The sequence below is a fragment of the Leucoraja erinacea genome, chromosome 15 (genome assembly GCF_028641065.1).
Source record: "Leucoraja erinacea ecotype New England chromosome 15, Leri_hhj_1, whole genome shotgun sequence".
Lineage (NCBI taxonomy): Eukaryota > Metazoa > Chordata > Chondrichthyes > Rajiformes > Rajidae > Leucoraja > Leucoraja erinaceus.
Genome location: NC_073391.1, coordinates 36,332,854 through 36,347,821, shown reverse-complemented (window position 1 = coordinate 36,347,821; position 14,968 = coordinate 36,332,854). Strand labels below are relative to the sequence as shown.

Below are 14,968 nucleotides of genomic sequence, written 5' to 3'. Positions count from 1 at the left end.
ACGCTAAAAGCACTGAAGTCATGCATCCCTATTGATACGATATCACAACTATTATTTCCTCTGATCTCATTGTTATGCTGGATGTGATTGTGGCTTTAATCCAGAGAAGATTTTGCAGGTGCCCTGGCTGAGATATATGAATCATCATATGCACAGATGAGGTGCCCGGAATACTGGAAGATGGCTAATATTGTGCCTTACTTACGCAGGCCTGCAAGGAAAAACCGGGGAACTATAGACCCAGTGAGCTTAACATTTGAAGCAGGCAAGGTACTGGAGTGTATTTGAAGGATAAGATACCACACAGAGGGTGGTGGGTATATGAAATGAGTTGCCAGAAGAGGTAGCTGAGGCGGTTACCATAACAACATTTAAAATATATTTGGACAGGTGCATGGTTAGGAAAGCTTTAGAGGGATACGGGCCAAACGCAGGCAGGTAGGACTAGTTTGCATGAACAAGTTGGGCCGAAAGGTCTGTATCAGAGCTGTAAGACTCTATGACACTTCCTGGTATTTTCCTTGCTGTTCTGTATCCACCTTTCAACTCAGTAGAGTTTCACAAACTCTACTGCCAGCTTAAATGATAAAAGCTTTCCTCGTCAGTGCATGTTGACTGCACAGGGTTAAAGGAACTACGAATAGACAAAGATTGACCAGAATAGAGCTTAATGACTTGCCACTGGGCCCATTCCACAATCATTGAATCCCAGGAAATAATTCTGTTGCAAAAAATCATGATAGCAGAAAATATATTTCTCAATAACAAAAATCCTCAAGAAAGCCATCTCTAGATTCTGGTCCAGTAATTAAATGGTGTCGGTGTGCTATCTTTTCATATTCTTTGGTAACACAAGGCTTTGATTATGTGACTGTTACATGTTTAGACATACGCTATAATTATTTTATTTATAGTTAATGAATTTACTTTCAATTCAAGAATAAGCAACCTCCTGATTCCTTCATTTCTCCTTTGTTCAGAATTTATAGTTTGGTCCAGGTGGTCTGAGCCTTTTCCCCACTTCATCAACATTTCCTACTATTTCATTCCCAATTGTGTTCTTAGCTAGCTTACATAGTAGCTGAGCTATGCACACAGTCCCTCTCTTGACTCTCAGCTGGACTAATGGTGAAAGAGCTGCAATTAGTCTTCATCCCATGGTAGAGTTGGGGAAATTGGTTAGTGCCTTTGCTACTGATGGATGTCAAAGTGTGTGACTGTCAGGGGAGAAAATAATTGCTTTTGGCTGCACATCTTTTCAAGGCTGCACTCTACTTAATCTATGTTGACTCCAACTGGTAAATGTTTACAAGTTAGAGGTCCTCGTGCAGAGCTTCGTGCCGTGGGTGAGTTTTCTACATTGCAGAGTCTGCCTCTTGCATGTGAGATTCCCAAGGAGGAAGAGGTTTGCTGGGGTCAGGGCACATCTCCACAGGAGGAAGCAATCCAATCCAGTTCCAATCAACATGAAGGGCTAAAATTCAAGGCTTTGTGTCATAACATTTCCAGTAGAGGGAGATCCACATGCAGTTTGACTTGTCAGCAAGAACGAATTACTGAGCTCTGAACCCAGCCTCTTCCATCCGAGAGTACTGAGAAAAGCAGCGGGAGACTTTGTTACTCAACCATGACGGAGAAACTGGTTTCACGATTTTATCTACCACACCGATGAGCTTTCAGAGTTTTCAGTGCAGGTCCGAAGTAAGTTTGTCTAGATAAAAACACGTCTTCCTTTCATCAGACAGAAATGAACACTAGTCTTGAATCCCTTGGGGGCCGGGTGCCTGAGCACAATACCACATGATGTTCGTCAATGAGCTTCTGAATTATTGTGACACATGCATGCATTTTCTGCAAAAATGATCTTGTTGATCTGAGGCAAGTTTGATGTTTCAATTTAATAGATCAATGTGTCTGAGAAGTTGTTTCATGGGTGTAACGTATTTAAGAAGATTCATGATGGGTCATGTAATGAACTCATCATCTGTGCCCGTCCTCGTCACCCTGGGCTATTCCTATTTCTGCATTTATTATTGCAGTTTCACATTACGGGTTGAACTGGAGACCTAGCTATCATGACAGATCCACAAACTGAAGCAGACATAAACAGCGATGTGAATCCTGTGCCCTGCCCCCAGATTGTCTTGAGGGTCTTTTCACAGCCTACTGCCTTTGAACTGCTTTAAAATTTCACTGATAATCATGGATGAATGAAAACAACTCAAATGGATATGTAATTTAAAAACAACTATAACAAAAAATGGTTTAGAAAATAATAGTTTAGTTTTGAGATACAATGCGGAAACAGGCCCTTCAGCCCACCAAGTCCGCACCAACCAGCGATCTTACACACTATCTTACACACTCTGGACAATTAAACAAAGCCAATTAACCTACAATCTTGCACGACTTTGGAGTGTGGGAGGAAACCAGAGCACCCAGAGAAAACCCACGTGGTCACAGGAAGAACGTACAAACTCCGTACAGGCAGCATCCATAGTCAGGATCAAATCCAGGTCTCGGGTGCTTTAAGGTAGCACTGCGCCACCATAATAATATACTTGAACACTTCAGCCACCAAATTTGTTTTTAATTGAGTGGAAGTGCACAAAAATATTTTTAATCTAGTTCATCAACTTCAGTGCTACGCACCAGCCGAGGCTGGAATGAAACTGAGGGACCGGATACATTTTCTATCCAGCCCCTCAGCTCAGGAGATCCATGCTCCACTTCCTCATATTTGGTAGAGCATCCAGTGGCAGAATAGGAAGTCAGATGCCCCAGCATTCGAGCTCCAGTTTATCTCGGACAATCACGGGCGTGGGAGATAAACTGGTCCATGACGAGGATACTGCCAGCCGTTCTCCACATTTCAGGCTCTGTCTTCCTATGAAGTGACATAAGATCGAACCAGCCAGGGGCTGCCAGGTGGGTTGCAACAACAGCCACGTCAACCGGACGGTGTGGCAGCTGGTGAAGAAGGGCTTGCTGGTGCAACTAGTGGCATTAGCACCTAGTTTTGGCACAGAGGTGAAATGAGTAAATCAGCAGGCCAGGCAGCATAAGTTTCATACATTCTAGGAGCAGAATTAGGCCATTCGGCCCATCAGGTCTACACCACCATTCAATCTATCTTTCCCTCTCAACCCCATTCTCCTGCCTTCTCCCCATAATCCCTGACACCCTTACTAATCAGGAATGTGTTAATCACCACCTTAAAAATATCAATTGACATGGGTAGTTGCAGTGTTCCCCTTCTGAGGCGCTACCCCAGAAATCACACATCCACTAACACCTTTAGCAATGTAACACTAATCAGAGCAATGTGAAAACCAGCCATTCAAAGTGAGAGAAATATGAATCAGAAACATATCGAGAAGTGTTGGGTCAGTGGATATAATCGTCGCGATGGCCTTGAATGTGCAAAATGCTGTCCTTGAACTCTTTGACCTTTTGACTTCATGGCTTTAGAAGTAATATGCTGGAGCAAATTATCTCTCTCTCCACAAAATTAGAAGGCACCTCTCCCGCTGTGATTGTCCCAGCCCACAGATTCAGGCCACTGTGCCAGCTCCAACACTTCAGTGGCGAAGTGGAGGTTGACTTCCACAGTGTGAAGGGTTGCGGTACTAGTTTGGAGAGGTGGCAGAGAATAGAATGTAGAATAGAACTGTTGATGGTGCTGCAAATAAATTTCACTCTGATTCAACTGAAACAATTTAGGTGGTTTTGAGTGACATGAAAATGCTGTGTTTGCACAGTAGATGCAAATTCTACCCACTGTTTTCTCCTTTCCATACCTGATTTGACGCTAAACTCACCCACTCTAATTCGCCTCCCCTGCTCAAGTGTTTTCTTTGTTTATTTCTCAATTTAATTGGTGAAGCAGACTTCCTATTGGTTGTTCTGTTCACTCAGGCTCAGGAGGTGGGTGGCCTGCAGTGAGTGACTCACCTCTTGGCTCCCAAAAGCCTTTGTCACCATCTACAAGATGCAAGCCTGATAAACTACTCTCTCCTCGTGCCTAATGAGTGGACCGCCAACACACGCAAGAAACCTGATACTATTTGGGGTGGCACGGTGGCGCTGTGATAGAGTTGCTGCCATACAGCGCTTACAGCACAAGGGACCCGGGTTCGATCCTGACTACGCGTGCTGTCTATATGTAGTCTGTACGTTCTCCCCATGACCGTGTGGGTTTTCTCCAAGATCTTTGAGAATGTTTTCTCCAAGATAAACCACTACCTGCATGTGTTCCTCCAAGTCACACACTGTTCTCACTTGGAAATGTTTTACCCAGTCTTCATGCTAACTAGATCTAAATCCTGGTATTGCCTCCCTGATAGTATCTTCACCCGAAGGACTGCAGCAAATCAAGAAGGCAAAACATTACCACCATCACAAGATCAATTAGGAATAAGCAATAATAAGAATGCTTATTAAGAATAAGCCTTAATAAGAATGCTCAGATCCTGAAAATAGAAAATGCTAGGCCTTTGCAAAAAAGCAATGTGTTCAAGACATCTTAGAACCAGAGGTTTGAGTATATTAAAAGACCAAATAATATCAAATGATAAACTTATAAGAAATTTAGTTGGCTGAATTGGCGAACAAATCTGATTGTACATGGATGTTCCTGCTGATGAATAACAATGCTAAAAGGTCAGAAGCCAGACTAACAAAAAAACATAATGTCCTTTAATCACATAATATATAGGATCCCTTAGGGTACAGACTGAAATGTGCTAATCATTCATTAATTACCTTCCACACAAGGCAGGAAGAGCTCTGTAAACAAGAGAAGTGGTGATCCATTACTGCAATATAGGCCATTTTTGAGAATCCTGGATATTTATCACTCCAAAACATTTAGAGCATCATTCAGTTTTACTGGCTGCAGATGTACCTAGAACTTGGAATATCAGCCAGGATAGGATGTGAAGTGGAGCATCCACATTTCTTCAATCTGCCCAGACTAAAGTCCCCAAATCCACTTGGACAGAAGTCTGTAATGTTATCCCTAGATCCTCCTGCCTCCTTCTGCTAAAGCCCTGATCTTTCACCAGTCATTTGACAATTCCAACCTCTTGATGCAGTTTCTGTACACCAGTCAGAAAATGACTGGGTACATTGAGGTGGTGCACAGTCTCCAAACTGAGTTATTGTGTATGATTGCTTATAATCTAAAATGTGTCGGCAATAATCCTGATGCTGGAGTTCAATTCTCTCATGGCAGCATGGGAATTTAAATTCAATTAAATAAAAATGTAATCAAAATAATTAATCAGTAATGGTGACCATAAAACTGCCAAGTGAGTGTAAAGGGCCATCTGGCTCTTCACAGGAACTAAACCCGAGTCTGGCTAACATGCAACTCCTGACCATCTGACGACATAATAAACAAAGACAGCTATCTGATTCTGGCTTCCTCATGATACCCCTAATGCGTAAAAAGTGTAGAAACCCCAACTTGATCAATGATAATATTTAATCATTTAATAGTGTGATTGAATCTTATATCCACTTTGGGGGTAAATGGGGGCAAACAATAGTCGTAGAGTGATACAATGTGGAAATAGGCCCATCAGCCCAACTTGCCCACACCAGCCACCATGACCCAGCAACACTAGGCCCACCTGCCCCGCGTATGGTCCATATCCCTCCAAACCCGTTGTTTCCATGTACTGTTTCTTAAATGCTTAAAATTCCCTGCCTCAACTACCTCCTCTGGCAGTTTGTTCCAAACACCCACCATCGTTTGTGTAAAAAAGTTACCCCTCAGATTTATATTAAATCTTTTCCCCTTCACCTTAAACCTATGTCCTCTGATCCTCGATAACCCTACTCTGGGCAAGAGACTGTGAAGCTGCCCAATGTATTCCTCTCATAATTTTATACACTTCAATAAGATCGCCCCTTATCTGATGACACTTTTGATGTTCTCCAACCTGGCGTTAGGAGCACATAGGAGCGAAAATTATGGAATTGGCACAGAAAACAATTGAGATCACAATGGACAACAACATCTTCTCATGGGAACATAACACACAGTAAGGAACCTCCTTAATATGATTAACAAGCTCATCAGGAAGAGACTGGTTCCACCAAGATGCAGTACAGAACGCCCCAGGAGATCCTTCTTACCTGTGGCTATCAAACTGTACAATTCCTCTCCCTGGGGTAGACTAACTCCCCCCCCCCCCCCCCAATCTTTGCAAATATCCAATCCTTTCCACTTGTCACTTTAATATCTTTAAATAAAGTTCTATCGTATCATATCGTATCGTAATTAACAAAAATAATTTTCAGACTCCCTGTGCTGCAAAGCAGTCAATGCAAATTGTTCTGCCAACTCTGCCCTCAGTTACTCCCCTGCATATTCCTGCTGCTAATGACTTGATTAGAAATCAGACCACTTCTCCATGGATGCAACAGCAGAGATAGATCTGGCGGTCTCCTGCTGCCCGCATATCCCAGGACGTCGGCAGCGGAGCCTTTTCCCATGTCAGGTGTTCTGCATCTGGGAACAGTCAGTTGTGCAATGTGCAAGAATGCTCCCTGAGAGGAACTATTAATAGCATCACCAACAAATCAGCCTTCAATTAATTACGCACATCACAACATAATAGAACCCAGCAGCGGTGCGGTAATAAAATGGATCAGCAGTTATCTGTGCTTCCACGTGTCTGCCCGGACTCATCTCACTGAATCAGCCGCACTGATTGATTTGAAAGCAGAGATGGAGGATGCATCACCATCAATGTATCACTTATGCAGGACATTGCAGTGAGCTTTATCATTGCAAAACCCTTACTCGATGATTATCAGCGCAGACGGGCAGTACAGGTGAACAAACTGACATTAGGTGAAATATTTCAAACTCATTTTCACCCTGTGGGCAGTATGGGAGCAGTAGGCAAATGTAATATTTCAACATGCTTGCCCCCTTGACAATGCCCAGCCTCCACAACTGGAAAGTCAAACTTGATGAAGAGAATGTTCCAGTTGCTGAGCCTGCCTGATCTTCACAGCCTGACCGCAGAAGCCAAATGAGACCTTTTGACAGACAACCACCACACTCACCGTGGAACGTCACCAGGAACTGGGTTCAGCTCCCACATACTCATTTACAAAGGCTAAAGTCTACCAATTCTTTGTTTTGTCTGGGCTGAAGATAAATTCAGATATCTTGCATTCTAGTTTCATCTAGTTTCCCTCTCCCCTGACTCTCAGCCTGAAGAATAGGAATAGGAATAGGAATACTTTATTATCACATGGGACTAGGCACAGTGAGATTCTTTGCTTGCATACACAATGTATACACATAGCAGCCACCTACAGCACTGACAGTCACAGAACACGCTGGCTCCCCCTCCCCCCCCCCCCCCCCCCCCCCTCCTATTGTCCATTGTTCTTCCCCTCCCCCCTCACGACGGCCCCCCCATGCCGGGTGACCCGAAACATAACCTATTCCTTTTCTCCGGGGATGCTGCCTAACCCGCTAAGTTAATCCAGCATTTTGTGTCTATCGCAGAGTTCTGGGGCCAGTCTTCTAGTCCCAGTCCATACCATCTTGACAAATCAAAGTCCAACATGAGACAGAAGAGGCAGTGATAGACAATAGACAGTAGACAATAGGTGCAGGAGTAGGCCATTCGGCCCTTCGAGCCAGCACCACCATTCAATGTGATCATGGCTGATCATCCACAATCAGTACCCGGTTCCTACCTTCTCCTCATATCCCCTGACTCCGCTATCTTTAAGAGCCTTATCTAACTCTCTCTTGAAAGTATCCAGAGAACCGGCCTCCACCGCCCTCTTATGCAGAGAATTCCACAGACTCACAACACTGTGAAAAAGTATTTCTTCATCTCCGTTCTAAATGGCTTACCCCTTATTCTTAAACTGTGGCCCCTGGTTCTGGACTCCCCCAACATCCCTTAATGACGGATTAAATATTGACTAAAAATTGCAAATGCTGGAAATCTGAAACAAAACGGAAAATCCTGGAAATACTCAGCAGGTCAGGAAGAATCTGTCAAAAGAGAAATAGACTTAATGTTTACATTTATTTCTCTTACCACAGATGCCATCTGATCTGCTGAATGTTGCTATTTTTGCTGTTTTTGAAAATCCTTAACTTTAATTGAACCAGATGCCTGATCTTAAATGTGTCTGGAGTCTACACTTCATGAAACGGAACAGGTAGTTGCTATAACGCATGTTTCCATATCACTAATTGGATGCAACGCAATGGACTAATTAGAGAACACTATTTACATGGACCAAATTGGTTACGATGTGATTTAAATCGGGATCGAGCTTGAATTGTTTTCTCAAAATTGGATTGTTTTTTCTAGAATGGCAGTGGTTGAGGATAGACCTGATAGGTATAAAAAGTTATCAGAGGCATAGATAGGGTAGATTGACAGAAACTTTTTCCCCAGGGTGAAAATGCCAAAGACTAGAGGGCATAGGTTTAAGGCAAGGGGGGGAAAGTTTAAAGGGGATGTGTGGATCATGTTTTTTTTTTACACAGAGGGTGGCGGGTGCCTGGAACGTGGTGCCAGTGTTGATGATGGACGCAGATATGATAGTGGAGGTTAAAGGCTTTCAGATAGGCAATGGAGAGGTATGGATCACGAGCATCCAGATGAGGTTAGTTTATCTGGGAACTATGTTCAGCATGTTCCTGTGCTGTACTTTTCTATGTTCTATATTCTAAGAGAACCACTTAAAAGTTACTTTGGAAATTGACGAGCAGCAAAAAAGCTGTCTTGGAGAGAAATAATTTGAGGCAAAAAACAATTTCCATGCAACCTCCTAACAGTAATCAGATATTAATGTCTCATAGGAACAGTCTGTCAGTTTCACAGCGTGTGACCGTTGAAATTGACAAGCAATTGGATCTGTTGACATTTGTGTAAAGATAATCTAGTAAGCAATATAACACACAGTCTTTAGTCTTTTTAGCTTGCAGTAACAAAAATAACATAGAGCTATTGAAAAGACCTTTGTATTTGAAAATCTTGTAGGAAAAAATAACTTTGTTATTGCAAGTCTGAAATGCTCACATGCCTAACCCACTTTTATCCATGGACATAATTAATTTAAAACTCAATTTTCTATAAAGGTTTCTTAGAAACGGAACTGTTGCATTATTACAGAACTACCTGTACACCAAGTTGTAGTTTTTAGGCACGCAGGTCTTTAGATTTCACCCCATTTTAATCATCCATTGCTTTTTCATACAGGAAAAGGAATTACAGCGGGAAGTGTGTGATGCATACATCATCTTACTTCCCTTTAAGGAAGAAAACATGTCTGTAATAATCCACCTTGGTATTTGCAAAAGCCTTTCAGAGTAGTTTGTGTAAGCCAAACTACCATCAATATACTGTAGCAATGATTCAATGGTACTTTATTGATACATGTACCTACAGTGTAGATGCAGTAAAATATCTTATTATATGCAGCACAATCATACCTAAGTACCAGAGTGTAAGAACAATAAATTACACTGAGACAATAAGAAAGAGTCAACCTGTTTCCGGCGCCATTTTGTGAGATTCAGATCCAAATCAACATCAACATCAGAGGACCTAAAACACTCGACAATGGCTATACCAACATCAGGAACGCCAACCCGTACTATCCCTAGCCCGTACTTTGGAAAACAAGACCTCCTGGCTGTGCTTCTTTTTCTTGTGTACAGGCACAGACTGAAGAACATGGCATCAGAGAAGAGCACTAGGAAGAGCTAGTCAGGGGAGCAGTTACGGGATTGCTTCACGTCAGTGGACTGATCCATGTTTAAGATTTCATCAACGGACCTGAATGAATATGCCTTTCTGGGTCTTCCACAACCAGGAGCCCCGGTTAAACTAGGAGACTCATAATCTGCTGAGGGCTAAGGCTGTGGTGTTTAAAACTGGCGATCCAATATCATACAAGAAGTCCAGGTATGACTTTGTGAAGGCCACCAAGAGTGCTCATAGACAATTACGAGCTAAGCTGTAGTCACAGGCGGACAGCTGCAGCAGAGCGTGCATGCCAGCACCTCCAACAAGGTGCAGCATAAGAGCCAATGACCCATCACTTACAGATGACCTCAACTAGTGTTCCATGCTCACTTTGAAAGAGAGAACAATGACACAGCTACACAACACACCCCACAGGCCCTGTGATCTCTGTTTCTGACGCCAATGTCAGGCGGTCCTTCAACAGGGTGAATATTCTAAAAGTGTCCAGCCCTGGGCGAGTACCAAAGACCAGTGTGGACCGACTGGCCACAGTGTTCGAGGACATCTTCAAACTCTCGCTTCTACAGTCTAAATTTCCCACTTGCTTCAAAAGGGCATCTATCATACCAGTGCTCAGGAAGACCACAGTAATCTGCCTCAATGACTACCATCTTGTAGCATTTACATCACTGAAGTACATCTCAAAGTATTTCAAAAGTGTCCGTTAAAGCGCAAATCAACTCCTGAAATGAACTAGATCCGTTTTAATCTGCTTATCACCACAAGTCAACAGTAAATGCTATCTCAATGACTCTCCTCTTTGCTCTGGACCATTTAGAATACAAGGTCATTTTAGGCTGCTGTTCATCAACTACATCACCAGCATTCAACACTTCAACACCTCCAAACTCATCATCAAGTTAGAAGACCTGGGTCCCATTTGCAACTGGATCCTTGACTTAAAGCCTGAGACTTAAACCGTAAGCATAACCTTTTCAAGAATCAAGAGTCAAGAGTGTTCTATTGTCATATGTCCCAGATGGAACAATGAAATTCTTACTTGCTGCTGCACAACAGAATACGTATTCATAATAAATAATATGATAAACGAGAGAGAAAAAAAAAGTTCAGTGTGTATATATATACCTACTCACATATGTTTATATATATATATAATGCATACTCAAAAAACAAATAATAACAGTGCAATAATAATAATAATAGTCTATTGTAGTTCAGAGCTTATGAGGTTGTAGTGTTTAATAGCCTGATGGCTGCAGGGAAGAAACTGTTCCCAAACCTGGACGTTACAGTTCTCACGCTCCTGTACCTTCTTCCTGATGGCAGTGGTATTAAAAGGGCATCCACTTTTTATTACTTTGATGATGATAGCTGCTTTTTAGAATGATCTCCTATATGTTTCAATTGAATTAATGTATATTTTATGATCCAAAGTGTGATACTAATTTGAAAACTGTTACTAATTCAGTAAAATCAGTACCTGTTAAATTGCTTTCCAACTGTAGCCTGTTGTTCATCACTACTCAAAGCATGCGGCGAAAATTATAGGTTTCACTGAATGAAAACCTCTGAAATGTTTTGTTGCAGCTTGCTTGTCTAATCGACTTGAAAAGACTGCAATAGAGGTTCATTCATTTGGAAATAAGGCTCACAATGGCTCATATGGATAGAATTAGGACAACAACATTTATGTAAATTTAACGAGTTTTATGGAAAGTATTTAATATAAATAGCAAGCATCAAATTTCAAATTGCTTGGTAGAGTTACTTCCCTTTCCATGCTCATCATATTATAACAGTTATACATCAATGTAATAAAATTTGGAGTGAAGTTCATCAATTAAAGAAAAAATGCTTTGCCAAAAGAGTTTTATTATCAATGAAGGATATTCCAAAGAACTATATATCAGTGAGAGTACCCTTTGAAATATTATTACAGTAGCAATACAGGAAAAAAAATTACATGGAACCAACCACAAATAGTAATGTGACTGTGATATGATAAAATGATGTTGACTGAGGGATGAATATTGGTCAAGACTTTGGAAATGATTCAGAACTAACACCACAGGATGACCTGGAATGTCAGCTTATCGAAAAAGTTGCATCAGTTGAACGCACGTCTTTGGAATGTGGGAGGAAACCGGAGCACCCAGAGAAATCTCATGTGGTCACATGTTGAACATACAAACACAGTACAGACAGCACCCGTAGTCAGGATTGAACCCAGGCCTCTGGCGCTGTAACGGAGTGACTCTACCACTGTGCCATTGTGCTGCCCTATTAATGAAAATATGGAATGCGTTATGAATTTGCGTATCACCCTTGTGCAGGGACTATGCTAATCTTCTCTGTGTCTTAGAAACATAGAAATTAGGTGCAGGAGTAGGCCATTAGGCCCTTCGAGCCTGCACCGCCATTCAATATGATCATGGCTGACCATCCAACTCAGTATCCCGTCTTATTTATATATGTGCTGCTGATCTGGTGCACAGCCAATGAAGTACTTTCAGTGATTGGCACTGTTCATTCATTACATCTATATGCAAAAATTAGCATTTTTTAAATTATTCTGTTCAAGAGGAAATTATTAATTTCACAACTAAAATATAGAATTTATATTTATTTATATTCACTGAGGATGACCCCACAATATCACAGGGTGGAGAACCAGTTGGATTGACACCTTACCATACTTTTTAACCATGAAAGTCAACATCAAAGAAGATATCGATTCTGGTGCCATTTGGGATTAATATTTGTAGACTGCCGTGGGTCTGCAGTGAGCTGGTAATCCACAAGTGAACAGAAACATGTTTGCAAATGACCTAGGATCAGATTAATACTCCAGTTTTAGGTTACAGCAGTCTGAAGAAAGGTTCCGACCTGAATCGTCACCTATCCGTTTTCTCCAGAGATGCTGCCAGAGCCCCTGAGTTACTCCATCACTTTGTGTCTTTTTTTTTGTAAACCAGCATCTGCAGTTCCTTGTATCTACAATTATAAATACTTTACTAGTTACACCCTGCCAATCCACAACCACTCTTGAGTTGCCAGGCTTTGATTAGTAAGGTTCCACCAGTTTGCTGGTGTAATTAAACTAATTAGGAATGTGTGGGATGATAAGAATTCAAAGAGACTTCAAGAGGAAATTGACAACCTGACAACAAGCAACAAGATAGCAGATGGAATATAATGAGGATAAATGTGAGGTTATTCACTTTGGCAGAAAGGAACAGAAATAGTGGGCATTTTTGAATGGTAAAAGAATGGAAAATGTTGATGTTCGAAAACACTTGGGTGTCCTTGTACAAAAGTCACTAAAGCCTAATGTGCATTTGCAATATATAACTAGAAAAGCATATGTTCTATTGACTTTACAGCTGGATTTGAGAACAAGGGCAAAGATGTCTTACCATATTTATGTGGCTTTAATGAGACATTGAGTACGACTTTGGTCTGCTTGCCTATAAAATGGATGTAATTGCTATTGAGGGAATGCAGCAAAGATTTATCAGTCTGGATCCAGGAATAGCAGGATTGTCATAGTGGGAGATATTGAGGCAGCCAGGCCCGTGTTCTCTACAGTTAAGATGTTTTAGAGGTTATAGTAAGTAAGGGGAGTGGAAAAGTTGAGGTGGTTGATGTCTCGCCGGCAGTTGGAAATGAAAAGATCTAAAGAGGGTAGAGGGCCATCTGAAGGGGAGTCTGAAACTAGGGGGTTACTAGGGGGTAAGTAATTTAGAATTGAAATGAGGAACCATTTTATGACTGAAATGATGTTGGATTTTCACAGTTCTCTATCGCAAGAGACCGTCCATTTGATGGAGGTTCATCCATTGATTTAATTCAAAACTGAGACCAATACATTTTCGGATATTCAAGGAAACGAGGGATATGGAAATATTACAGAAAAATTATGCTGAGGTAGAGGGTCCATCATGAACTTGCTGAATGGCAAACAGACTTGGGGGGACCGAATAGCCTACTCCTGCTGATGTATTAATATTCTTGAAGCAAAAGTGAAAATATTAGGGGGATGGCAAATGCTCGCTAAACATCAGGAATGATATTCTGGATGTAAGCCTTTAGTTGGATAATAACCTGCAGGTAAACCAAAAGTTGAATGATAATCTGCTGGTAAGCCCTTTACAAAATGAACGTAAGCAGGCAAACACTGAAAGGCAATCTGTAATTAAATACTGAGTGGTATGCTAATCTTCAAGTGAAGTCTCTACAACCTGATAATATTCCAGAGGATTATCTGCAGTAATTCATTAAGAGAATAATAAAATGAAAATTCCTCAATTTACTCAAAACCTATAAGCGAATTATTTGTTGTCCATTACCTAAAAGGATCTGCATCTTAAAGTTTATAACTGCTGTTTTGGCAAAATACCAATTAAAAAGTGATAAAATACTATTTTATGGTTAAAATACTATTTTATAGTTAATTTACATATTGTATTTGAAACTTCAGATTGATTGTCCACTCTCTGTTTCCAATAGACGTCTATAGGTCTTCCTTTATGAAACCAGCATTCTCAAGGAATAAATCAAAGTGCGGTATTCTTGCAGTAAGTGAAAGGTTGAACTGCTGAATAGCTATGTGTTGTACTTTGATTCATCTTGAGATGGCCACCCTGTTATAGGGGCTATGCCATAAAGCTGGAAAGAGTGCAGTAAAGACATGCGAGATGTTGCCAGGAATTGAGGCACTGAGTTATAGGGAGAGGTTGGGCAGGCTAGGATTTTATACTTTGGAGTGTAGTAGACTGAAGAGTGATCTTCAAGAGGTGAATAAAATCATTGGGAAACATAGATAGGGTCAGTACTCGTAATCTTTTCTCCAGGGTCAGGAGTCAAGAACCACAAACAGTACCCGGTTCCTGCCTTCTCCCCATACCCTTTGATTCTGCTAGCCCTAAGAGTACCGTCTGAAGAAGGGTTTCGGCCCGAAACGTTGCCTATTTCCTTCGCTCCATAGATGCTGCTGCACCCGCTGAGTTTCTCCAGCTTTTTTGTGTAGCTCTATCTAACATCCTTCCTATAGCAGTGTGAGCAAACTGAAACTTGTAGATTTAGCCCAATAACAATCACGGCCTCTGCAAACTGTGGGAAGATCTGCCACAATACCCTGCGCATATTAATCCCATGTTGATTACAATTTGAACAATAGTATTACATTGACCCTACACTGTTTA

General features: G+C 41.4%; 2 protein-coding genes and 1 non-coding gene across 3 annotated transcripts in view; 1 reads left to right on the top strand and 2 right to left on the bottom strand.

Annotated features, from left to right (window-relative positions):
- LOC129704214 (catenin alpha-3-like) overlaps positions 1 to 14,968 on the bottom strand; it is a 959,161-nt gene that overhangs the window by 681,406 nt on the left and 262,787 nt on the right. The gene's annotated exons all lie outside the window — the stretch shown is intronic.
- Positions 1 to 14,968, top strand: part of LOC129704216 (leucine-rich repeat transmembrane neuronal protein 3-like) — a 236,515-nt gene that overhangs the window by 149,623 nt on the left and 71,924 nt on the right. The window lies entirely within an intron of this gene.
- LOC129704412 (U6 spliceosomal RNA) lies at positions 12,053 to 12,156 on the bottom strand. The gene has a single exon (XR_008724723.1). It is a non-coding gene; the product is annotated as a U6 spliceosomal RNA (small nuclear RNA).